The 25846-nt window shown below is 45.5% G+C and overlaps 1 long non-coding RNA gene across 1 annotated transcript; it reads left to right on the top strand.

The window, feature by feature from the left end:
• The first annotated feature begins 102 nt into the window (after nt 1-102).
• Nucleotides 103-25846, top strand: LOC127210871 (uncharacterized). The gene is made up of 3 exons (XR_007833339.1): nt 103-213; nt 24352-24520; nt 25373-25846. It is a non-coding gene; the product is annotated as an uncharacterized LOC127210871 (long non-coding RNA).

Below are 25846 nucleotides of genomic sequence, written 5' to 3'. Positions count from 1 at the left end.
CAGCCGACCCAAGACGTGCCCGGCGCACGACGGCGCTTAACGACGGTGCCGCAAACCAACCTGTCTGCCGCACTCCGCGTCTGCGCAGGCGCACCGGGGGCGCTGAGGCGAGCTGCTGAGCGGGGAGCCCGGGAACACTGAGGCGAAAGCGGAAGGGACCCTGGTGTGATGAGACCTACGGATGCAGCCACGTGTTTCTGGGACAGGAAGGCGGTACGGAGTCACGTGAGCAATGCGAAGCTTTGCGAAGGCATAGAGTGATTCAGTGGTGGTTATTGAAACTGCAGTGGTCTGGTTTCCAGAAGTAAAGTGACTTGCTTTTCGAAACTTGCCCACACAGCGGATTCAGCGGCCCTGCGGGCATCTCGCCAGTCACGTGACACCCCTCCCTCCCAACCCCCCCCCCGAACAAACAAGGAGGCACCCCAACCTGGAGAGCATCCTTCATGCTGCTGTCCGGGGTTGGTAGTACCTCCTATAAGCCTCTTGTCCAAAAGGACAGCCGGCCCCCGTGTCCCGCTTGACCCCCAAAAGCTATGAAATTGGCATGCAGAGTGGATAATTAAGTAACGGGCGAAGGGCAAAAGTGGATAGCCAGGTTGAAAGTGGTAAAATCAGGTGTAAAGCAGTTTGCATTCTGTCCTTCGTTCGTTTACATGTTAATGAGACCAATGTGTAAAATGTGTAAGGTGTTTTGGGGGGGGGTTGTTTGTTTGTTTTGTTTGTTTGTTTGTTTTTTTGGTTTTTGGTTTTTCGAGACAGGGTTTCTCTGTGTAGCCCTGGCTGCCCTGGACTTGCTTTGTAGACCAGGCTGGCCTCGAACTCACAGGGATCCACTTGCCTCTGCCTCCCGAGTGCTGGGATTAAAGGCGTGCGCCACCACCGCCCGGCCAAATGTGTAAATTTTAAGTATATCATTAACTTCGGCCTCTGCGCTGTAGAAACACCGTAAAGCGTTGGCAGTTAGTGTCTGATTAACTGTTGGCGGGTCAGTCAAATACTAAAACAGTCAAATACAAAACCCTGAAAACTGCAGGACTTGGGATAGGAACAGCAATCAGAAGCGACTCTGTTATAACACAGATTACAGCAGTTTCGATTACACCCCTCGTTTGGGAAAACTCAAAAGTATGAGGTTTTCTTTTGCCCCCAGCCCAAACCTGGTCACAGATAGGTAGGACCCTGAAGCAAGGTAAAGATGGTAATGATTAAAAAATAAAATGGCCGGCAACAGATATGGTATAGAGATGTTTATTATAGCGCTAGGGTTACCCCCAGAGAGAAAGAGAGATAGATAAAGACAGCGAGAGAGGTGAAAGGTAGAGAGAGAGAAGAGGTGAAGAGAGGTAAGAGAGGAACACGGGGTAAGAGAGGAAGAGAAGAGCAAGAGAGAGGTAGGTTTGCCCTTTTTATAATCTTGGGGAAGGGCACACCTAGTGGCAGGCAGGTAATGATGTTATAGGTTGCTAGGCAGCTAATGATGTTATAGGTTGCTAGGCAGCTAATGATGTTATAGGTTGCTAGGCAGCTAATGATGTTATAGGTTGCTAGGCAGCTAATGATGTTATAGGTTGCTAGGCAGCTAATGATGTTATAGGTTGCTAGGCAGCTAATGATGTTATAGGTTGCTAGGCAGCTAATGATGTTATAGGTTGCTAGGCAGCTAATGATGTTATAGGTTGCTAGGCAGCTAATGATGTTATAGGTTGCTAGGCAGCTAATGATGTTATAGGTTGCTAGGCAGCTAATGATGTTATAGGTTGCTAGGCAGACTGGGGCAGAATGCTAACATTCCTCCCTCCCCCTTTAATTAAAAAATGAGGATGGTGGATTGTTTTTTGTGTAAGGTAGGTGCAAGTGTGTAAATGTAGGTTCAGAGAGAGAGAGAGAGAGAGAGAGAGAGAGAGAGAGGAAGAAGAAGAAACCAAGAACAACAAAATGTCCAGATTATATGGTGAAGGGACAGGAACAGCTCTGCCCTGGAAAGTTCAGGGTAGAGGGCAGGCTATGTCGGCCATGTCCTGCAGCAGACAGGGACCGAGGAGTGCTGGGAGAACCTGGAGCTGTTTGTCCTGGGTCTGGAGCACACCATCTCTGCCTTTTGTGAATGGATAAGGGGTGAGGACTTTTGACTGCTTCTTGCTATCAGTAGGGCAGCGACAGGGAGTTACAAGGCTGAAGTGTTGGCCAGGTCCTGAAAGGGCAGGCTATTGTATTCACTGTCCAGGGTCTGAGAACATCTGTGGCTAGGAGGGGCAATGCAGGCCCAACAGACAGGATCTGTGAGGTTGGGATGGAGCACCTGTGGGCAGCTGCTTTGACGATGTCCTGGGTGTAGGGAGTCTGGCAGGAGACTGGAACATATATGTGGGCAGAAGACAAAGTTAGTAGGTTGGGGAGAACTTTCCCATTTGGCGGACATTTGAAACTCTTGGGAGAGCAGAGGAGAGAAAAAGGCTTGAAAATCAGGAGCCGCCCTCCATTTTACCCGATTGCTGGTGGTAATTAAAAGTTTTGTTTTGGATCTTTGCATCTGTCTTAAGTTTGGTTGCAGAGGTGTGTAAGTTTAGCATTCCTTAATGTGGGCATAGGGGTTTGAAATTTTCCAGAAGGCATCCCAGAGGAAAGCCTGAAGGGATGGTGAATGGACCATTCCCATGGGGAGAGCAAAAGTCAGTGACCTGTCAGGGTGTCCCAGAGCAGGGTTTAACTTGACAAGATTGGTGCAATCTGCTCCAGCAGCTTGTCAGCGCTGGTCATAGACCAAGGGCGTGGCCCAAGAGCAGACATGGTTACCTAGCACTAGGGTTTCAAACACGAACGAGATGGGGAGGGAGACAGAGCCGCATTAGCAGAGGGACATCTCACCCAAGGGAGAAGGTCCTAGATGAAGAGTTTGGATATAGGTTGGCAAGAATGGCAGGAAGCGTTTTACATCAACTGGAAGGGAAGACTCAGCAGTCAGTCAGTGTTGGGTGCAAGACTGTAGCAACAGGGTGGGTAGTTAGGGAGAGGAGTCCCAAAACCAGAGAAAAGGAGAGAAATCCCACACTCAGAGATAGGCAATAGGTGGGAAACTTAGGCTGTTGATTGGCAGTATTTATCTGGATTTCATTTGACCTGAGAGGTGGGTTTTCTGTAGCTTACAAGAACCCTTTTATGTTTACAAAAACAGGCAAACTTTAGACATGTTAGCATCATCATTGTTTGCCATCTGCAGTGAAACATGCAATGTAGGAAAAGGCAGTAGACATATAGCACAGCAGAGGCTTGGTTAAAAAAAACTTTGTGTTAAAAGCATGACTACTCTGAGGTGATCTTAGGAAAGGTAGAAGCCTTCCGGAACTTTCTGACACCTGTGGAACAGTAACCTGCAGAGGACAGAAACCTCCTCCAGAGCAGAAGGGCAGAGGCTCACTTGATCTTGATTTTCACCATCAGTATACATTATGAAAGAGGGGCTCTGCTCAGAAGACTAGAGGCATATAATTCTAGCACAATGAGAGACATTCTAAGAAAAAAGAGAAACCAAAGGGAATTTAAAGTCTTGAGCGTGGACATATGATAGAGGATAATATAGTGGAATGTTTTCCCATAGATTAATAAATCAGAGCGCCACTGATTAGTGTCAACACTCTGAACAATTAGTATAACAATAGCATAGCAACAGGAAGAAATAAAACATCTTTTTAGATATTTTGACCTTCATAACTTGTATTTATCGACTTAAAACACTTTCTTAGACCTTCTGACATTCTTAACTTGCATGTATCAATCTTAAAACACCTTCTTGGGCCCTCCAGCATTCATAAAAAAACACCTTTTTAGACCTTCTAATAGTCATAAAAACACCTTCTTGGAAGCTTTAAGACATAGATGGAATTGTCATGAGCAGTCACTGTTCTTTAGCTAAAAGAATGGTAAAAGGCTGTCTCTGAGACCTGTCCTTTAAGTCTGGTAACGAGAGAGACTATGTAGACCTGGCAGTAGCTCTAGGAGTGAGGCTTGTAGTCTGGCCTCCTAAAGGGTTGTCTCTGAGACCTGTCCTTTAAGTCTGGTAACGAGGTAAACTGTATCTAGACCTGAAAGTTAAAGTTTGATCTCCTGTGTATGAAGAGGGCTAGGAGGGTGTCTGAAGCCTGTTTATCTTTAACCTGAGGTCTGTGAGTAAGGCAAACCTGGTCGCCCTTTTAAATAAGAGATCTAGTATCTAGTCGTTTTGACCAATGAACTAACGTGGCAGATTGCTTTGGGCTAAGGATCTAATTGTCTGTTTTCTAGCTATCAAGCTAACATCAGCTTAGCTGTCAATGTGATCAGAGACCTGAGGATAAATTGCAGCCATGTATTAATAAAAGTGGCAGAGTTGACTAGTCATATCCCAGTAAATATACAGTTGTCCACTCGTCTCCTCTGGCAGCATGGCACCATGGGCAGACAGTCTTGCTTCAGGCACAGAGGGCAAGAGGCTGTTTCTGTGGAAAGAGAACACGGGAGAGACTCACGTCACCTTGTATTTAGCAACGTGAGACAAGTAACTCTCTAGGTATCCAGTTTGTCCACAGTTCAGGCTGGACCCTAGCAGAGGGCGAGATGTTGGGGGCAGTTTTGCCCAGTGGTCACCATACTGCAAACCAGCATTGATGTCACCTGCTGTTGTGCCCAAATCTTCTGAGACTTTGGGGAACTACTGTTATGATCTGGGGATCCCTGGGGGTTTTTTGTAGTTGTTGTTATTGTTGTTTTGTTTTGTTTAACTATAAACTTACACGTTAAATGTTGTATTCAACAGATCTCTGACAAGCTTGAGGGTTAGCGTATTTGAATTAAGCAATCTTTGTTTGTCTTTAGTTATGTGCTCTAAACTATACTTTGTAAACATAAAATAGAGGGCTGGAGACACAGCTCAGCAGTTAAGAGCACTGTCTGCTCTTCCAGAGGTCCTGAGTTCAAGTCCCAATCACATGGTGGCTCACAACCATGTGATCTGATGCCCTCTTCTGGTGTGCAGGCATACATGCAGGCAGAACACTGTACATATAATAAATAAATAAATATTTTTTAAAAAAATAACACAAAATAGAATGTTACAATTTTATTCTATGTTTGACCTTGAAAATATAATTAATAACATTCATTCTTAACATGAATAAAACCACGTTCTTGAACATGTTAAAGGACTTGATCATTTGTAAGACCAGGAGTTTAGGTTTTATCCCTGTTAAGTTGGAGCCTTAAAAACATAAACATAGTCCATAAAAAGAGAGCACAACAGTTTTCTGTATGATTTAGTTTATAAAAATATAAAGCTATGGGGCTGGAGAGATGGCTCAGTGGTTAAGAGCACTGCCTGCTCTTCCAAAGGATCCGGGTTCATTTCCCAGCACCCACATGGCAGCTCACAACTGTCTATAACTCCAAGATCTGACACCTTCACACCAATGCACATAAATTAAAATTAAAAAAAAAAAAAAAAAAAATATAAAGCTATATTATACATTAGTAAAAACAAGACTAAATATATTTGTAAGGCAGTGATTTTTAAGCTTTGAGAATAAGGGTTACACATAACAATCAAGTCTTAACATTGTAAATAAATGAATGTTCCCAGAATTAGCAATACAGCAGAGCATTGTACCAAATCTATTGATCAGGAAGTCTGCAGGTGCCCCAGTGGGAGGAACTGCATCCATCCTGTTAATTTGAGTAGGCCTTTATAACCTTGAAATAAGAAACATTTTGAACCAGGGTACAGTAAAATGAGACTTGTTGGTTTCTTAGTCTAAAAGGAGGTAAACAAAGAGTTATGTTATATGATCTAAATGAGAGTTTGAATTTAGAATCTAAACATCACACCCAATAAATTATAAATCCTCAGATAAGAGTTTACAGTGTAATCTTAAGATTTTTTTTTTTTTTTTTGAGAGCAGAAAAAGAAATCAGAGACAGTTTTTATCTTTAAGAGTTGGAAAATATAGTCTTAGAGAAATGAGGCCAGTTTTTTTGGCAGAGAGTGTAGCATATCTGACCCTCTCAGCCCAGGATTTGGAGTGCAGCTGCCTGTTGCTGGGTCACCAGTCAGTCATGGAGGAGGAAGAGGAGGAGGGCTTAGACTCCCACCCCTGGCCTTCCCTTGCCCACAGGGGCACTTAGGGAGTAAGGATGGCATGCATGCATCCCACAGACTTGCTGTGGGAAAGGGCGAGGGGCCAGGGAAGTGACTGAAAGTGAGTGGTCAGAAAGCCAGGCCTTGTGGAAGAATTTTTTAAGGAGAAATTTGGGGTCAACTGGCAACAGAGAAACTGGCGGGAACTAACAGGTAGTCCTCAAGCGGGAGCCATGAAGCAGGCAGTGCTGGTTTCAGGTTTGCCCCTTCAAATCACACAGAGGGGTAAAACCCCTGTCCCCACCTGCCTCTAATGAGCCAGCGCGGCATCTTCTCCTCTGGCTCAGCTCCCAGACCACGCAGAAGACGATGCAGGACTCCCAAAGCCTGGGGGCAAACTGAGCAGAGCATCTGTTTACCTCAGTGGAAGTCTTGAGAAGCTGCTTGTTGCAAAGCAGCTGATGGCAGGAAGGCGGCCTCACAGGGGGCTCCAGCCACGTGCAGCAGCCTAGTCTGAGTCCGAGCCTTGGCGGGAAGTGGGAGTGTATCGTACTGCAGACTGTAAAGGGGATGGGATTCCACTGTGAAAACAATAGAGTGCTATTGGGTTTCAGCACCGTTGTAATGATTAAAAAATAAGATGCCATACCACAGATATGGTATGGAGACGTTCTGTATATATCCCAGAGAGGAAGAGAGAGAATCCTAGCACTAGGAGGCAGGAGAATCAGAAATCTAAGACCACCCTTGACCTCATAGCAAGTTTCAGGGGCTGTGCTGCCTCAAGAAAGGAGAAGGGTAGAGAAGGGGGGAAGGAGCCCTGTGGAGGACTCTGTGCTCTCCTGTGGCTTAGGGGCTGACTGAAGCTTCTAAAGCTTCTCTGAGACAGTCACAGTTGAACAGAGATGGAGGCTATGAAGCTGCTAGCCAGGGACAAGCGGGGAGGACAGTCTTAGAGGACTCTGAGGCCATCCGCTCTGGGGTAGGACAGAGCTTGCCTGTAGAAAAGTGGAAAGTCCACACGATGGTGTGTTATAAGCAGGGGTCAGTAATCTGCCAAGAGGCCGAAGCCTGGGTGGTTCCTGTGGAAAATCCCTACTGTAAAATGTAGCCTTCCCTACACTCTGCAGCTAAGAGGCCACATGGCCCTTTGTGGTCAGTGAGATTAAAGTGTAAATTTGCTGTGAGGACTTGCTGTTTCCCTGGGGAAGGATCTGCCTGCTTCATAAGTACTTTACACTCCAGGCTTCTCCATGCTGGGAAGGAGGGCAGCTCACCTAAAGAAGGAGCAGCTGTCTGACTAGCTTGCCCAAAGATGTTCCAAGTAGGGTACAAGAAGAAACGTGAGACTTTAGAGGGCCTGGAGTATAACTTCAAGCCTGCACAGCCTGTCAGAAGAACAGAGGAAAGCAGTGGTTGGGTTTCTTTTATGTAGATATTTCTGACATGGGAGTGAAACATTTGGTGAAGTCTTTCTAGATCCCCATGCTATTAAAAGCCATTAAACCTGCACAGATTTAGAGTCCACAAACTAAAGACATGGCTGGGAGTGGTAGTGCTGTCTGTAAGCCCAGCAGAGGCAGAGGCAGGCAGATCAGCATTCGAGCCCAGACTTTACACAGTCAAGTCTAGACCAGTTAGGGCTACACAGTGAGATGCAGCCACCACCCCTGCCCCCCCCCCCAAAAAAAAAGAGAAGAAAGAAGAAATTACCCAAGTTGAAAATGTCTAAACGGAAGTTATCATGGTGGGGTGAGTACATGGCAATCAGCTTTCCATGGTCTTGATGACATACAGGATTGATGGGAAGGCTCACTTTGGCTCATGGTTTCCCATGGCTGGTTGGCCCTGTTGCCCTTGGGCTTGTAGCACACTGTGCACACACACAATCAAGCTGTTCACTCGATGTGAGAGAAGAAGGGACTTGAAGGGTGGGCACCAGCGGCCAGCTTCCTTCCCACAGGCCCACCTCCCAGAAGCTCCCCCATCACTCCATAGACTGCGGTCGGCACCAGGCTTGGACACGGGCCTCCTGGGGAAGTTCAAGCGTCCAGACTCCAGCAGAGGGAAGAGCCCAGTGACTGGTTTCTTGATTCGTCACTTAACTCTCATTTCCCCTTCCCTGGGTCAGACATAGCTTCCCTCTCCATTCCCTGCAGTGACGACATTGTCCATTCCTCTGGGTGCTTCAGCTTCGCCTCCACAGGTTCTGCTTTTCGATGAGTTAGCGAGCGATGGAAGAACTTTTTAAACTCACTTAACAAAGCTTGGCTTTCAGGGTTAACTCTGTGCTGGAGACTTGGAACTCCCACTGGACAATCATGCCTTTGTTCTAACTCATATCTTCCTGTCCCTCTGAAACACTGAAACTATTGTTTCAATGGATAGAGTGCATCTGGAAAGGAAATATGAGAATATTTTTTTAAAACAACTAGAATTTTTCAAAAATTATTCCTGTGGTGTTTTTCATTTTGACCATGCAATTTGAGCAAACTGTTTAACCTCCCCTCCGTGTCTGCTTCGTCGCCTGTAAGCTGAGGAGCTGTGATAGTCAGCACAATGGAGCGATGAGAATGAGGCATAGCAGTTTATAAAACACCTCACATATGTCATAACAACCATATTTTTCAAGCATTTACGATATCACCTCTACAAATTGCCGTCTGCATGCTACCTCATTCTCTGGGGCATCTGCTGCAGTTTTCCCTGCGGGGGCAGCAAGGGGCCAAGGAAGGATACAGGCTCAGCACTGTCCAGGTTCATACAATGTATCTAATACTCTGTAACGCCTGATGTGTCCATTTTCTTTCATAGCTATAACAAATCAGTAGTTTGAATTCAAAATTTAGTATCTCACAGTTCTAAAACTAAAAGTCAGAAATCAGTTTCACAGTTACAAATTCAAGATGGCATCAGGACCTCACTCTCAGGAGGCTCTCAGGAGAATCTGTTCTTATCTTACCCTTCTCTGCCATCTAGGTCCTTGTGACCACTAGCATCCCATGAAAGCCCTGCCTTCCATATCAGCCAATAGCTAGGGGTTCTGGGGATTTGAGCCTCGTACATTTGGGGACAATGTTCCTGCTTTCTTATAGCGTGATTCACATTTTGATCAGAAGGACTGTAAGCTCCAATTCCTAGCCAAGTATGTGTGTGTGCTCACTATAAAACACTTGATCTCCTTAAGCACTGTAGCAGACACCGTGGGTGTAAAGTGAGTGAAACCAAGCACCCCTAGTTGATCAGGCTGCCTATACAACCCAGTGGGTTAGCTGAGGGGATAGACAGTGATAGAAAGAGAAAATAATAATCACATGAACAGACATCAAGCTGCATGCATGACATATGACTGGAGAATCATGTTGCTCTGCAATGGGATGATGGGAAACCTGTCAGGGCTGGGAGGGTTCCACTTGACATGAGAGCTTATGGAAGAGTAAGGGTCACTGGACATAAAGTGGAGACAAAGAAATGCCTTAACCTACCCCTACTGCAGAATCCAGCACATTAAGTGCTCCCCTTTCCTTCTGTTCCTTAAAGAATCCACTGGGGCATTGCTGGAGGGAAGGTACAGGGCTTAAGACAACTGGTTCCTCTTCTGGGGAACCTGGGCTCAGCTCCCCAGCCCCGCGTGGTAGGAGACAGCTGTCTGTAACTCAGTCTGGAGGGACCGAAGCCCTCCTCTGACCTCCTAGACCGCCAAGCAGGTACATGGTACAGAGACATACAGACAGGCGAAATACCCATACATACAAACAAATGAGAGTGCTTTTAATAAAAAAGAATCTCCGAGGGCAGCTTAAGGGATATTCTAATTTTAATCAGTACATTGCCAATGCAGTGTGGCTGTAGAGTCCCCTTCTACAGTCTTCCTAATCAATGCAGTGTGGCTATAGAGTCCCCTCCCACAGTCTTCCTAATCAATGCAGTGTGGCTGTAGAGCCCCCTCCCACAGTCTTCCTAATCAATGCAGTGTGGCTGTAGAGCCCCCTCCCACAGTCTTTATAATTAATGCAGTGTGGCTGTAGAGTCCCCTCCCACAGTCTTCCTAATCAGTGCAGTGTGGCTATAGAGTCCCCTCCTACAGTCTTCCTAATCAATGCAGTGTGGCTGTAGAGTCCCCTCCCACAGTCTTCCTAATCAGTGCAGTGTGGCTGTAGAGTCCCCTCCCACAGTCTTTCTAATCAGTGCAGTGTGGCTGTAGAGCCCCCTCCCTCAGTCTTCCTAATCAATGCAGTGTGGCTGTAGAGTCCCCTCCTACAGTCTTCCTAATCAATGCAGTGTGGCTGTAGAGTCCCCTCCCACAGTCTTCCTAATCAGTGCAGTGTGGCTATAGAGTCCCCTCCTACAGTCTTCCTAATAAGTGCAGTGTGGCTGTAGAGTCCCCTCCCACAGTCTTCCTAATCAGTGCAGTGTGGCTGTAGAGTCCCCTCCCACAGTCTTCCTAATCAGTGCAGTGTGGCTGTAGAGTCCCCTCCTACAGTCTTCCTAATAAGTGCAGTGTGGCTATAGAGTCCCCTCCCACAGTCTTCCATCAGGTGGCTGTAGAGTCCCTCCACAGTCTTCTAATCAGTGCCACAGTCTTCCTAACTGAGCTGTAGCTTGCTATACAACATTTCTCCAGTAGTCATAATTGGATAGAATAAATGTTAGTAAATCTGTACCATTTGTTGCCCAAGCAACACAGAAACAAAAAACAGATTCTTAGTCTACCATACCAAGAGACAAGCACTTGCTCAGTTACTCGGCATTCTAACATGGGGCAGGATCAAGGATGTTCAAAGGCTCTGCAGTTAAACAAACCAGCAAGCAGTCTTGGTTCTATCTCAGATTAGTTGTTAGGCAAGACAAACACATTCAAAGACAATGTTTCATAAGTGTTGCTATGTGTTGCAAGAAAGAGATTTCAGAAAATGTACTTATGTAACTGAAAGTAAGTACTTTTCAAAGTTTTCATCAACAGAAATAAACTTATTTAAGCAGCTAGTTGTAAACAAATATGCATGAATTTATGTTTTTAATAATTGTGTTTCCTGTAGTGTGTGTTGGATAAGCTAATTCCCATTGATACATTAACATCAACTAAAAACTACATCATGAAGCCAGACACGGGACATGTACCTGAAGCCCCAGCCAGACACGGGCATGTACCTGAAACCCCAGCCAGACATGGGGCGTGTACCTGAAACCCCAGCCAGACACAGGACATGTACCTAAAACTCCAGCCAGACACGGGACATGTACCTAAAACCCCAGCCAGACATGGGGCATGTACCTGAAACCCCAGCCAGACACGGGACATGTACCTAAAACCCCAGCCAGACATGGGGCATGTACCTGAAACCCCAGCCAGACACGGGCATGTACCTGAAACCCCAGCAGTGAGGAGCCTAAAGCAGGAAGAAATCATGATCTGGAGGGCAGCATGATCTGTGCAGGAAGACCTGTCTCAAAAAACAACCAAAACCAAAACACAAGCTGGTATCATGTCAGTTATTTTGAGTATATGCAGTTAAATGGAGCCATAAGCCATGTGTAGCATATAACCTACGTGAATGCCAAAGAATTATCCTGAGTACTTCTGTTTTCTAATTTCTACATGTAAGCAAATCCCTATTGCTCTGGTTCATTTCCGCTCTGTCTACCTCAGTCACCTAATTCAAACTCACCATCAGCTTTTTCTTACACTCTTAGGATCATTTATATTTGTTTTCTGTAGATCCGCTGCCAGAAACTAATTTTATACACTGACCACAGAATTCAGATCACATGACTCCATTATGTAGAATCCTTCAATGGTTCTGTCTCTCCACTCAGTTTTAAAATTTTGTACAGAGCTCTGTGAATTCGAGGCCTGGCTGGTCTACAAAGTGAGTCTAGGGCAGCCAAGGCTACACAGAGAAACCCTGTCTTGAAAAACAAAAAAGTAAGACAAAACAAACTGTTAGGTATGTGATAGGTGTTCTGTTAGGTATATGATAGGTGTTTCGCCTGCATGTATGTAAGTGCACCGGATACATGCAATGCCCATGGCAGCCAGAAGAGGACAGCAAATCCCCTGGAACTAGAGTTTTTGTAAGTCTTAGCAAGGGTTCTGAGAACCAGCTAAGCCATCTTTCCGGATGCACTTAGAATTCAGATAGGGGCCCGTGATGACTTGGTAAGTTAAGTGCGTGCCATACAAGCCTGATAACCTGAGCTCAATCCCCAGACCCTCTGCAAAGATGGAAGGATAGAATCAGCTCCAGAGTTGCCCACCACATGTGCACCATGACCATGGTACACACATGCATGCACGCATGCACATGCGCAAACACACACACACACACACACACACTAACTTCTAAAATTAAACTCAAACTACTATAGCTTGCAAGATCTTGCATCCTTTGGCCTCTGTTAGCTTTAGAACTTTACAGCACTCTCCTCCTTGATCACCAGGTCAGCCATGTTCTCTTATCACATCTTTTTTTTTCCCTGTAATTGCTGCCACAATCAGTGTTGCTCATGTATAAACTTACAGCACCCAAACTAACCTGTACAGCATATGTCTCTACCTGCCATGGGGCTTTTCTAATGCCAAGGTTGTAAGATACACCTGTAAGGACCCAATATGACTGTACGAGAAGCCACCTTCCTAACTGGGAAGTGCAAATTGGCACTCCATGGACAGCCCATTAAACAGTGGAGAGCAAGCGCCCTTTGGGTGGTACAGAAAATTGTACCACATGGCTCATCAGAATCACAAATCTCCACCTCCTACATCACCACACATCAGTGACACACCCCTGCCCTCATCAGTGTCATTCTCCCACTGCTTAGCAGCTCCTGTTTTCATTGCCCTAGAATCACTTTAAAATCTCCGTGTGTGTGTGTGTGTGTGTGTGTGTGTGTGTGTGTGTGTGTGTGTGTCTGCTTTTCTGGCATCTAAGCTGTGACCGTTGATGAGAGAAGTAGCCTGACAGTGAGACGTCCAGGGTCGGACTTTGAGTCAGTATGAGAACGTCACGGCAGATGATTAGATAATAATTGATGGGATGCAGCAGTAAAATGCCTACCAAGACGTGACTTGTGGAGACGTTAGGCAAGCACTGGCTTATGTGCGTGGCACTGGCTCTCCAGTGATAGGGGAAGTCATTAAGGTAAGGAGTGTACAGGTGAGTGGAGTGTGCTGTGCTAGAACTGATTGTGGCAGCGATTACAGGGGGAAAGACGTGATAAGAACATGGCTGGCATGGTGATCAGGGAGGAGGGTGCTGTAAAGTTCTAAAGCTAGCAGAGAACCAAAGGACGTGTGATCTTGGAGCTGTGGTAATGGCTTTAGATGGAAATGGTTCTCGATGTCTTCTAAAAGAAAAATTATAGGAACAAATCAGTCAGTCATCTACCAAATATATGGTGTCGAATTTAGGATTAGAATTTATCACTATTTAAGGAGCACCTTAATATCACTCAAGCATGTAGTACATTGAACTAAGGTGCAGGTCTAAGACTTAGTTATAGAGGTAGTTGAAGTTCGGAGTTTAATGCAGTTTTCCTAAGTGCCTGGGGCCAAAATTTGGGTCCTAGTAGAAAAAGCAAGATCTCAAGGGCTGGGATGGGGCTGTTTAGGAGAAAGAACCCAGAACTTCCAGAGCAGGTCAAGTCCCACAAACTGAGCCACTGATCCTAAGAGGGAACTAATAGCATGCAGAATTGGCTATTGAGAGATGGAGGTCTGTAAGGAAGGAGGCACCGCAGGTATGTGCAGATCTGATATGCCAGGGACAGAGTGCCCAAGTCTAAAGACCCTTTACAGGCGGAGGCCGAGCCCTGATGAGGTTACTGGGTAACAGATAATTCGTCATCGTTAACCACCCACAGAAACACACATTGCCCCCTTTGTCTTGTGGAGACTATACCATCTGGGCTGCCAGAAAAATCTGTTCAGAGGGTGGTTTCTTCCCCAGGATTAACAGTGAATGTAGCTAGTTTCTTCTGCTGGCTGCTGTGCACTGTAGGGAACAGGTGGCCTCATGAACCTACAGAGAGAAGTCAGGGTCAGGAACTCATTTTATTTCCTCTCAAACTTAGCTGTTCTCTCCAGACAAGGCTTAGCTAATTTCAGCTAGCGGAGAAGATGTAAAGGAATCAGATGTATCTGGGGACGGGTAGGGAAGGGCGGCTGGGAAGAAAAGCAGCAACTCAGGAGCCAGCATGAAAGCAATGAAAGGCATCCAGACAGGAGACTCAGGTGGACAGGCGGCTTGCTGCATGGGCCAAGGACGGGAATTCAGGTCCCCAACTCCCACAGAAAACGGGGTAGACAAGCTGGCCCACCTGTAATCACAGTGCTTATGAGGCAAAGACTGGCTATCTCCAGGGTAAGCCAATTAGCTAACTAGCTGAATTGGGGGGCTCAGGTTCTGTGAGAGACCCTACCTCAGTAAATAAAATAGAGAGGGGGTCAGTCAAAGATAGCCAGTTGAAGATAGCCACTGGCACACACGCACGCACGCGCGCGCGCACACACACACACACACACACACACACACACACACCACCCAAACAGGCAAAAGTAAAAGATGCTATTGACTGTGGGCCTCCCCTGTGATCCTAGGCTCTAAGAACTCTTGGAGTTGGTTCCAGTATATTGGTGGAAGGCCTCTGTGAAACGTTACCATGAGAGCCTGCAGAAATATGATTAAAGTGTCAGGATTGTCTTAGCACATGAAAACCTGTCTGAAGGCTCAAGGGACATGGGTGTATTGGAGTGGGTTTACATATGAAATGGAAGAAGCCACTCTCTGTCCTCTGAAAAGGACCAGAATACCTCAGCGTAAGAGGACTAATGTGTGCAGCTTGATGACCACAATCCCAGTGAGGTGCTGCTGTGCTGTTTGGCTTCCTTCTGCCAGAGAAGCAAAAAGGATTTCAAAATGACAGGGACCACAGAGGCAAGATAGGCATGAATGCTACAAAGGGCAGCGAGCCTGAAGGAGAGTCATTGCCAACCTGTGGAGATTCCTGACCATGGCATGCTAAAGGATCCTTAGGAGATATATATATGGGCAAACTTGATTGCAGAGAGAGGGAGGCACGGAGGGAAGGAGAGACTTGGCCATCAGCAGCCACAGTAGATAATCATTGCCTATTGGCCAACGTGAACCTGTTCTTTGATCCAGAGTCAATGACTGAAGTCAATATACTGACACCACAAAATACAGAAAACATCCTGCCAGTCCTTTTCCAAACAGGTTTCTGATTGTTCAACCGAGCGCCTGTATACTAGGCAAAGGTAATACCTAGACTTCATGAGGGCTCTTACAAGCAACATTTGCTGTAACACATCAAGAAAGCTGGAATGCTGTCATGGCCTCTCTGCTATAAACTCACCAGCATTTAGGGCACAGCATCTCTCTTGGTTTTTCGAGACAGGGTTTCTCTGTGTAGCCTTGGCCATCCTGGACTCACTTTGTAGACCAGGCTGGCCTCGAACTCACAGCGATCCGCCTGCCTCTGCCTCCCGAGTGCTGGGATTAAAGGCGTGCGCCACCACGCCCGGCTCACAGCATCTCTTGATCTCTGAGCCCACACTATAGTTATTTCTCTGATCACTGGCAGAAGCTGGGATAGGAGTACTTCCGTGCCTGAGCAGTGGAAGGGGCATTAGAGAAACAAGGGCCAGCGGTGTCAGGGGTAACGTCATACAGCACTGCAGAGATGCACCACCTCGTGAGTCTATCCATAGGGCAGTCGTCTCCATGGGAACCTCATTCTCCTCAGTCCCACTGGCCAAATCAGAGTCACGTGGCAGGTGCTAGTAGATAGACCGTCATCAGACAGGAGCTGTTTCAAAGCCAGCTCCACCAGAAAGAAGAGGGAACATCTGCAGAAGGCTGGAAGGAACGAGGGCTACCTCCTAGGGGTGGTGGTGAAGGCAGATCACCTCAGTGGCAACGATGGAGGAGACCGCTCCTGGAACCAGAGGCTGGGTGATGGGGTGAGGACACATCTTGTGATCAGTTCTATTTTTATCAGAGGCCATGACAGCATCAGGAGGTAGGGAGGGTGGGAGGTGTAGCACAGGCAGCTTGGAGAGTGACAGTGTCCTAGGAGCCGCAGGCTCTCCTCCCTCAGTAGTGATGGAGGGGAGGGGGAAGTGGGGGGTTTGGAGGATGCTCAGCTTGCTGCAGGCACAGCACAGGAGAGAACAGTGGCTCAAAAGCACATTAGAACAACCAGCCAGGGTCCACTCAGGGAAGGAAGGAGTCAGGGGATGGGACATAGAAGTGACTCTTCACTAGAGGAAGCCAGACAAGCAGGCTCATTCAGGCAGGTAAGCTGGAGGGCTTGGGGTGCTGTGGGGGGGGGGGGCTCCAAGCTGAACTGGAGAGAGTACAGTAGTCATGAATAGAAGCATGGATAATACAAAAAATCAGATAAAAGGGGTCCACTCTAATTTTTTCCTTCATTTAGACTCCCCTTCGTAGATTGGCCTCTAATGTACAATATCATGCAGCGTTTTCACCACCGTGCAACAGGGAGAACTCAGACTGGGCGTCACCCTTCCTCATGTGTCAGAGAGCAGTGAACTCCCAGCCGTTATTATAGGTAAACACTGGCAGATAGTTAGCACCAGTCAACTTATTATTAACAGTAGAGATAATTAGGGCCAAGACCAAGGGTTCTGGCAATTCTCTAAAGCCCTCAAGGAAGTCAAGCAGAGAAGTCTTTAGTGACTTGGAAGGCTACAAATAACAAAAGTAATTTTTTTTTTTTAAAGACAGGGTTTCTCTGGATAATAGCCTTGGCTGTCCTAGACTCACTTTGTAGACTAAGCTGGCCTTGAACCCACAGTGACCCACCTTCCTCTGCCTTCCAAATGCTGGGATTAAAGGCCACCACTGCCCAGCAAGGTAATCTTTAAAAAGGAAAAGGACTGCCACATGCGTGTGGTTTCAGTGCTGAGGAGGTAACAGCAGGAGCAGGAAAGAAGAACTGGATTGAGCACATTAACTATCACCTCCTTAGGCAACAGGCCAAGGACATTAACTCATTAACACACCCCCCACCCACCTTTGTTTACTCTCTCACCTCCCCAAGTGGGAATGCTTTCATATGGAGTAAGCTGTAGTGAATATCCATGGTCATCTAGAAGGGAAGACAAAGAAAACAGAAATGAAGACCTCCTCCTCCTTTCCTCTTTCTCCTCTTCCTCTTCTTCCTCCTTTTCCTTCTCTTCCTCTTCTTCCTCTTTCTCCTCCTCCTAATGCAGGGCCTGGGTCAGTAGTCATAGAACTGGATACATTACAGAGCAGTACATGCTGGACAAAGCATCAACACCTATCCTGTCTAGTTTGTGGGGGGTTTGCTTTGGTTTGGTTTTGGCTTTTTTTGTTTGTTTGTTTGTTTGTTTTGTTTTGTTTTGTTTTAGTTAGTTAGAAATGGTTTTGTTTTGGCTGATAGGGAGCTTTGTAGTGCAATGCTTCCCTGCATGCCCAAGTCCATAGATTGACCCCAGCACTGAAAATAATAAAGATAAGACTTAAAGGTATACTTTGGACACCTGGTGTTGTGAAATTCTTAGGGAGGATTTAAATCCACATCACTTGGTCATTGTGTGTCTAGTCCAACTCTGGACTCACCACTTTAGAATCTGTCAGGAACTTAGTTTATTTTTCTCAGTGCGTGTCCTTCTGAAGCATTTGCCTACTTCCGACCTGACCGATCATAGTTTGCTGACATTATTCTGTGGCTGAATTTGTCTTCAGAATGGTTATCATGTATTCTTCTGTGACCACCCTTTCTCTGATTTAGTCTTTAAAGCACGGAGCACTGAGTCAGGGTTAATGCTCTAGGTCAGTGACAGCGTTCTGCATTCTGGAGCACCTGAGGAAGGGCACTCCAGCTGCCCACACGTCATCCACCGCCCCACCATCAAATACAGTCCAGGGCTGTGGAGATAGCTTAGTCTTCAAAGTGCTTGCCACATAAATGTGAGGACCGGAGTTCAAGTTCCAAATTAACATAAAAAAACTGGTGGTGCGAGCTTGAATCTCAGTGCTGGGGAGGCAGGGACAGGAGGACACCCAGGGCCAGCTGAGTCCCAGGTCCCAGAGAAGGGATCTTATGTCAGAGACCAAGATGGACAACTGTCCTGAGGAACATAGGAGGTTGGTTGACCTCTGGCCTACACATGAGTGCACACATGTATCCTTGCACATATGCATGCACCAGTGCACACATGAGCATACGCACACACATCCACACACACTCACGTTAAACATAACTCCTTAGTTATGCTACAGCCTGTAGTGACGCAGCTGAAGATACGTGGAAAGGTGTGGCCTGTGGCATCTTCTCTTACGTTGTCACCACACCTGGAGCTAAGGTGTGGTCAGGTATGAGGACAAATACAGTGAGGGGTTTTCATCAGACTTGCCAGAGAGAGAATGATTCTCAAGAATTTTCCAGAGAGGAGATGCACTGTGTGTGGTGTATGAGCGCGGTTGCTCTTACCACAGTCAGCTGAGAACCTGCAACTCATAGAAAGTTCTCAGTGAAGGTTCAAGAACAGCAGAGGGCAGAACAGGGGTCACTGGGATTACCAGGTGACCCACAGTCTTAACCGGAGGTGTATCACATGTGCATGGACCTAGTTAGCATGGATGCTAACACCCTCAGCATCTTTAAACACCAGCTAGTGAATGAGAATGTGGACACGGCTGCTCCTGGTTATGGCTGTAGCTATGAGGGAAGCACATCTGGAAGAAAGCAGAATGAGCCGGGCTGTGAGAGAAGGGGAGACTGAGAGAGGAAGAGAGGAAAGATGAGGAGACAGGGCAAACAGACAGACAGGCTCAGGAGTGGGGCCAAGAGAGAAGCCCAGAGCACATAGCCAAGATGGTTGGGTCAAAATAACCCGGGGGAAGGGAAGGAAAGCTCGGGGCCAGGAGAGGGGCTAGGGAGCAGGGGATGCCCCCCAGAATGACTCTGTACCAGGTACTTGTGAGTAGGGTCTGAGGGAGCCTAGAAGCTAGCCTAGACCTTGCTATGCTGATACGTACCACAGGCACAGGTTAATGGAAGAACGATCTGACCCTTCTGCCAGGGATGAGAATGACTCACCCCTTTTAGCAAGTAAGAACTATCTTAAATTTCTGAGAGAATGCTGGCCTTTTGTCTAAATGCCAGACTTTAGGAAAAGAAATTTCTTGGAACCTAACAGCTGTTAGTTTTGTTACTCATTCCAAGTACTATCAAAGGCCTTTGCCAGCTGTGGCATGCAGGAGGGCTGGCCAACTCAGCTACCACCAGGCCAAGATCCAGGAATTTGAGTTGGTCCACCCCATCATCTACCCCTATGAGCTGATGGAAGTGTCCTGTCCTGCAGATCCAAAGCCGCAGTATCTCCATGACACAGGGCAACAACAGGATATCTGAAAGGAGTCCTGGTGAGGATCTAGTGTTGACAGTGCAGCAGAAGCCAGAGGCCTCAAACCAGACCAGTGACCCATTGCAATGAACAGTTGCAAGTAAAGCTGCTTGGGCAAAGGGTATACCATGTGACACACCCATGACACACCACAGCTTCCACTGTGAAATTTTTTCTTTTTTCTGTTTTTTTTGGGGGGAGGGGGAGACTTATAAGGGTGGAGGGCAGATATGGAAGGATTGGGAAATGAGTGTTATTGGTATGTATGACTGGGGTGAAATTCACAACGAATAAATTTTTAAATTATGAAAAAAACACAAATATTGTCGAAGGAAAACAAAGTGTAAACAGCACCACCAACAACAACAAAACTTTTTAATCAAAAGAGCTACAATTTTAAAACAAAACGCCTGTAAATAAATCCAGGGTTCCTTGTGTTGGGCCTAAGCAACCCTAGGTGAGACTGAGTTTACATGCTTCCTGTATTTCACATGAGGGAAGGGACTGAGGCAGTGCCCAGGTATCAGCGCTGCAGGAGGTTCGAAGCATAAGCATATTTCTCTGTGTGCCTCCAGAATCAAAAGACCCTACGCTGCAACAGTGACTTCCTCTGCTCTGCCCTGGCCTTCAGTCTCCTAGAAATAGAAACAACTGTTATTACATAATGTAACTATGTTTTTGATAAATTGGCATCTTATTGACTCAGTGGCCTTGCCTTTTATATTCTTTTATGGTTTATATTGTTACCACGTTGCTTTACTCAGTTTATCACAGTTTGTATAGCTTATGCAAAAAGAGGAAGAAAACCAAGCTGCAATGGTTATCACCTTAGTCTTTAACTCAGATCCTTGATGCTTACAACTTTGATCCACAAATAGCAATATTTTGTCTGAGATTAAGAAAAACAAAGATTAAATAGCAGCACGTTTTCATTACACCGTTACATCAAAGGGAAAATAGCAATGGATTTAAATATTGACTTTTATGTGTCATGGAAGTTTGGTTTCTTTGTAAACTCAGTTGTGGTGTGTAAATTTGTTTTTGTTTTAATCTCAAGTATGGGATTTTTGTTTGGACTTCAGTTTTTCCACAGCTGATAATTGTCCCATGCAGGATGTGGTCTTTGCCAGCTGGTAACGCCTCCTGTGGTCCAGAAAAGGGCATGATCTAGGACTCTGAGGAGGAAAAATAGGAGTACCTGGAGAGAGAAAGTGGCCTGGGGTGGAGGCACGTCGCATGTAGCACACAGAGATGGACGGTGTGGAGACGGAGCAAAACCTTTCAAACACAGTGGCTTGGAGGAGACTGCCTGCTGCATTTTCTGTTGATGGAGATTAGTATTTCCCTAACAGATCCCAATTGACCCTAAACAACCAGGAGAAGTAAAGGGGCCTGCACCCCCTCTCCCCACTAACCTTCTTTCTCATACCCAGGATTAAGGGGTTGATTGGAAGGAGTTAAAGGCTTCAGTAACCCAAATAAAATAGTTAAAAAAACAAACATCAACATTTATGTGCAATTCTAGACTTGAGAAACATCTCATTTTATGAATGTGTTTGCGTAAGTTAAGCAAAAGAGGTTGGTTTCATAGACACAAGTATTGACTAATCTGTGGCTGTGTTGCAGAGTTATAGCATATGCAGCACAAACAACTTCCTGGCTTCCTTCCCCACAGTGAAGAGAAGGGATGGGGAATGGCTGAGAAAAACAGAACAGAGGACAAAAAAATTTCAAAGTCACTCTCCTTGTAAAGGTTAAAGCCAAGAGGACTTCCTTACTCGGCCACTGTGCTACCCAACCTAGATCATCAAAAGGAAAACTAGATTAATGTAAAAGTATCCTTTATGTGCCTGATGTAATCTCCAAGGCTTATTGCCTCCATCTGCTAACCTAGGTCTTGTCCTGGAAGCTTCTAACCTTCTTGTAATCTAATCTTGGCCTAGAATGTTTTCGACCTCTGAGACTTGCTATTTAATAAGCTCACCCTTTCTAGTTCTTTCTAAACTCTTGCTCACTGATTCAACTCAGCTGTTCTGGCTCAAACTTCTCTCCAAGCTGACTGATTCAAACTGGCTTCTCTCAGCTTCTGTCTGAATTGCTCTGCTTGGCCTCATACTGACTTTGGAAATAATGTTCTAATCTGGCTCCTTCTCATTCTCTGACTCATTCTGTCTTCACTTGTGTCTAGCTTGTTCTTTGCAAACTGTCTCTGTTCAACAGTCCTGGTAAAACTGATGCTTCCCCCTTCTCCTCCTCCTCTTCCTCTTGCTCCTTCTTCCTCTGTGTGTCTCCCCCCCCCTTACTCTGTGCTGCCCCCTTTTTAAGTCACCTCTCCTTTCTCTGTGAAAGTTGGGTGTATCCTATTCTGTCGAATCTTTTCTCTGAAGTGTCACTTTTTCTGCTCCTCAATTAGACATCCCTCTCAAACATGGCTGCTTCCCTCTACCAACTAACTTTACCTTCTTGTGTGGGATTAAAGGTGTATGCTAAGGGCATGTCTGTATTCCAGCCAGAGTAGCCATGTTGCTTGATTAAAATTCCTCACAAATAAATTAGATTTTATAGAAATTAATAACTTTTAGTGCTTCCAAGGATACTAGACAAAGTGTTGATAACTTACTGAATGGGAGAAAATATTAACAAAGCAAATACCTGATATGGGCACTCAGGATATATAGAATTCTGGCAACTCAGCAACTAAAAGGTCACCCAGTGTTTAAAATAAACAAAAGACTTTTGTCAACACTTGCTAGACAAGATATATGGCCAATAAAGACATGTTTAGAGGAGGGTACAAAGCTGAGAGGACTGGGAAGGTAGGGGTTGAATCTGGGAAGACTTACAGGTAGGAGTTGTGGTGAATATCATCAAAGTATCTATATGAGCCTCTCAAATATTTCATTAAAATATAGTGAAAACATGTTCAGCATCATTTCTATTAACAAAACACACATCAGAACCACAATGGAATATCACATCATATTCACAGTATTAATGTAAAAATAATTTTTAAAACAAAATAATGTGTAAGCCAGCATGTGGAGAAACTAGGGCTTTCATACATTGCTGGTGGAGATAAAAAAAAAAAAATAGTCAAAAATAGAGATACCATATTATACAGAATGCACCCCTGTTCCTCTGTGTGTGTGAGGTACATATCAGAAAACTGAACACACACAAAAACTCGTTCATAGTAGCATTTTAAAACAACCATTTAAAACTGTTTTAGAATTACTGTTGTGAGTGGGTGTGCACACCGTGGCACATGTGCACAGGCCGAGGCAGTTAGTTCTCTTCTTTCACTTTGGATGGAGTTCGGGCCACTGCGCTTGTGCCCCCAGCCTTTGTCTCCTGAGCCACCTTGCTGTCCCTATAGTTGAGCAATAGCTAGACATTGGAATCGTATCAACCCCGCCTTAGTGAGTGGATAGGCAAAATGTCCTATAGCTGTTCAATGGGATAGTGTCTGGGGAAGGGAAGGAAGGAGAGGAGAGAGAGCGGAGGGGAAGGATCTGATACAGCCTTGGACCCTATGGTGAGTGAAAACAACCAGTCACAGAGACAACCTACGTCGTTGTGAGCCTAAGTTCTCTACATAAGGCACGTTTACTTGAGAGCAGTCTGTCTAACCTTGGCTGACAAGAGCAGCGTAGTTGTAGAGAAATGGACTGTTTCAGAACAAGAGCCAGTGTTACACTGGGCTAACGTTAGTACCTTTCAAAGGGCTTTATTATCACTTCTGTGTCTGCCCTAACCCTCTGGATAACACTCCTGACTCATATCGCTAAGTTTCAAAGAGTTTTCACCTCCATCAGCCCTAAAGCCAAGAGTATAATAATATCAGGAAAACATACACAAGGCCTATCTGTCCATCCATAGCTCACCTGACCTGATGGCCACACCAGTGTCTTGGAAATAGGTTGACTTCCAGCCTTGTTCTGTGATTACCCAAATGTATTCAGTTCTTCTAAGTTGGAACATGTTATCAGCGTAGCTAAATTTAATGCACCCAGGTTATAGTGGCCCATATTTGACTCAAAATTAATCCTTACTTCATTATGAGAGTAGTCCTTATATTGACAGATGTGATCAAGCCATATGCAGTATTCAGAGTGAGTAAATGTATTGGGAGAGAAAGTGCCCAGTGGTGGTGGTCCCTGGGTATGAGGGCATGGGCTTGATGGGGCCTGCCTGTCAAGGAGCCTGGGGTTTCTTTGTGAGGTGGTCAGAGTTTAACCGGATGCGCAGTGATGATCGCACAGCTCCTAGGGAATTCTGAAACCTACTGAGCTACACGCTTAACAGGTGAATGTTACGGTACATGAACTGTTACTTAACAAAGCTGCTTTTGGAAATGCTGTGTGATAAATCGCAGCCCTCCTCATGGGAGGCAGTGTCTTCTGGGCAAGTCATTTACTCTCCCAGAGTACTCTCCCAGAGATATGTCTTTGGAAACTGAGTTTTGTTTAACTTCTCTCAGAAACTTTTTCCTGCTAATTTGTTCAACATCTGTTCTTCACACCCTCCTTAAAGTAAAATTGAACAGCTGGGGCTGTGTCACAGATTAGATCTCCAACCTGAAACAGCTGCTGAACAACCAAGTGGCTCTTCTCAAACTCTGAAGCCCTGGGGTTAACTGAGTCAGACCCAGCTAGAAGAATGACTAACAGAATCCCTCACATGAACACAGCCTGTCATGTAGCAAGCCCTACTCTGAACATCTTGCAAATGTCTCATTTATTTGTCACAATAAAGCTAATACTATATCTTCCTTTCACTTACGAGGAAACGAAAACTGAACAGTAATAAAACTTGTCTTGGGCCACAGATAGTAGTGAATTAAATGAAGATTGATCCTCCAGCCATCCAGCCCCAGAGCCTGTTCTCAGCAACACTGTGGCGTCTCTGAAGTGGCCATCACAGTAGGTACACATAGCGCTATCTTATGCCCTGCCTCCCTTTCAAAGCTAAGATAGATGTTGCAGTGGACATTTGCTGTAAGTGTCCCATTGGCATATTTGATTTTTTTTTTTTAAATACTAGCACAATCTAAATTAATTTGGCAATAACATTGATTCTCCAGATTGGAATACTAGTACAGTTTGATTCCAAAGTGGCTGCAGTTCCTTTAGTTAGATTTGTTGTAGTTAAAACAAGTGTGTGTTTAAAGTCTCCGTGGGTGTTTTCCCTGCATGTGTGTCTGCACCACGTGGGCAGCGTGTCCCCTGGAACTGCAGTGCAGATAGCTGGGAGCCACACTGTGGGTACTAGGAATTGAATCCTTGTCACGTGCAAGAACTAGGGCTTTTAACAACTCCTCCATGTCTCCACCCCGAGACAAGCAGTCTTAATAATACTGAATAGATTAAAGCATTTGGTGATCCTCTCCTCATCAGGACTAGCATAGCTCTCTCTTCCCTCCTGCCCTTCTCTTTCCCCTCCGCTCCCCTCCTGTCTTCCTCTCCCCTTTCTCCCTCTCTTTCCTCCAGTTGTTTTACTTCCTGTTCAAATATCCTAGTTTCCTTTTCTCCAGGATGAGTTTCCTGGTTCTTTGACCTTTCTCTCTGCTTTGTACCCCTAGGACTGCCTTACATAAAGAATTTATATTAACCCTTATTCATCTGGGTTAGATAGAATCAACAATTGTCCTCTTTGGGGGGGGGGGTGTAGGAAGAATAAAGACACTAAACATTTGTTTGTTTTCAGAATAAGGAAGAGAAAGAACACACACAGACACATACACACAGACAGACACATATACACATACACACACACACACACACACATATACACATGCGCGCGCATGCTTCCTGCACTACAATAATGACATTTTCTTTGTTTTGTTTCAGGAAAGATTCCTTTCATTTTCAATGGCTACATTTTTAGTTTTTGTATTTCAGTAAAAAATTAATTAAACCAGGAGATTCCATAAAATTGTATTTTTCAGTAAGTGAATTCTGAACTTGAGAAAATCAGTGAAATAACATGTGACTTTCTAGAATGATCTTTCCTATAGAAATGTTTGCATCTTGATGTGCAGAGCACGATGTAGTACGGAGTTCAGCTCCCTCTTCTAAAACCTGGAAATTCAGGAGGTTGCAGGAAACACAGGATTGGTGGAAATCTGCATTTTGACTGAATCTTTTGTTTGAGTCCAGAGGAAGTGGGAACATTTGGACTCAGTCCCTAAAAACCACAGCTACCAACTGGAAAAATTCCAAGAAAAGCAAAGGTCAGTGCCACAGCAGTGTGATCCCTCAGAAGGCTCAGTGGACTTCAGTTTTCCTCCTCAGTGCTGTTCTTAAAGCCGGCCTAAGCCCTGA

This window comes from Acomys russatus, chromosome 28 (assembly GCF_903995435.1).
Source record: "Acomys russatus chromosome 28, mAcoRus1.1, whole genome shotgun sequence".
NCBI classification, from domain to species: domain Eukaryota; kingdom Metazoa; phylum Chordata; class Mammalia; order Rodentia; family Muridae; genus Acomys; species Acomys russatus.
Note: the sequence above shows the minus strand (reverse complement) of the source record. Positions and strands in the feature narration are given on the sequence as shown.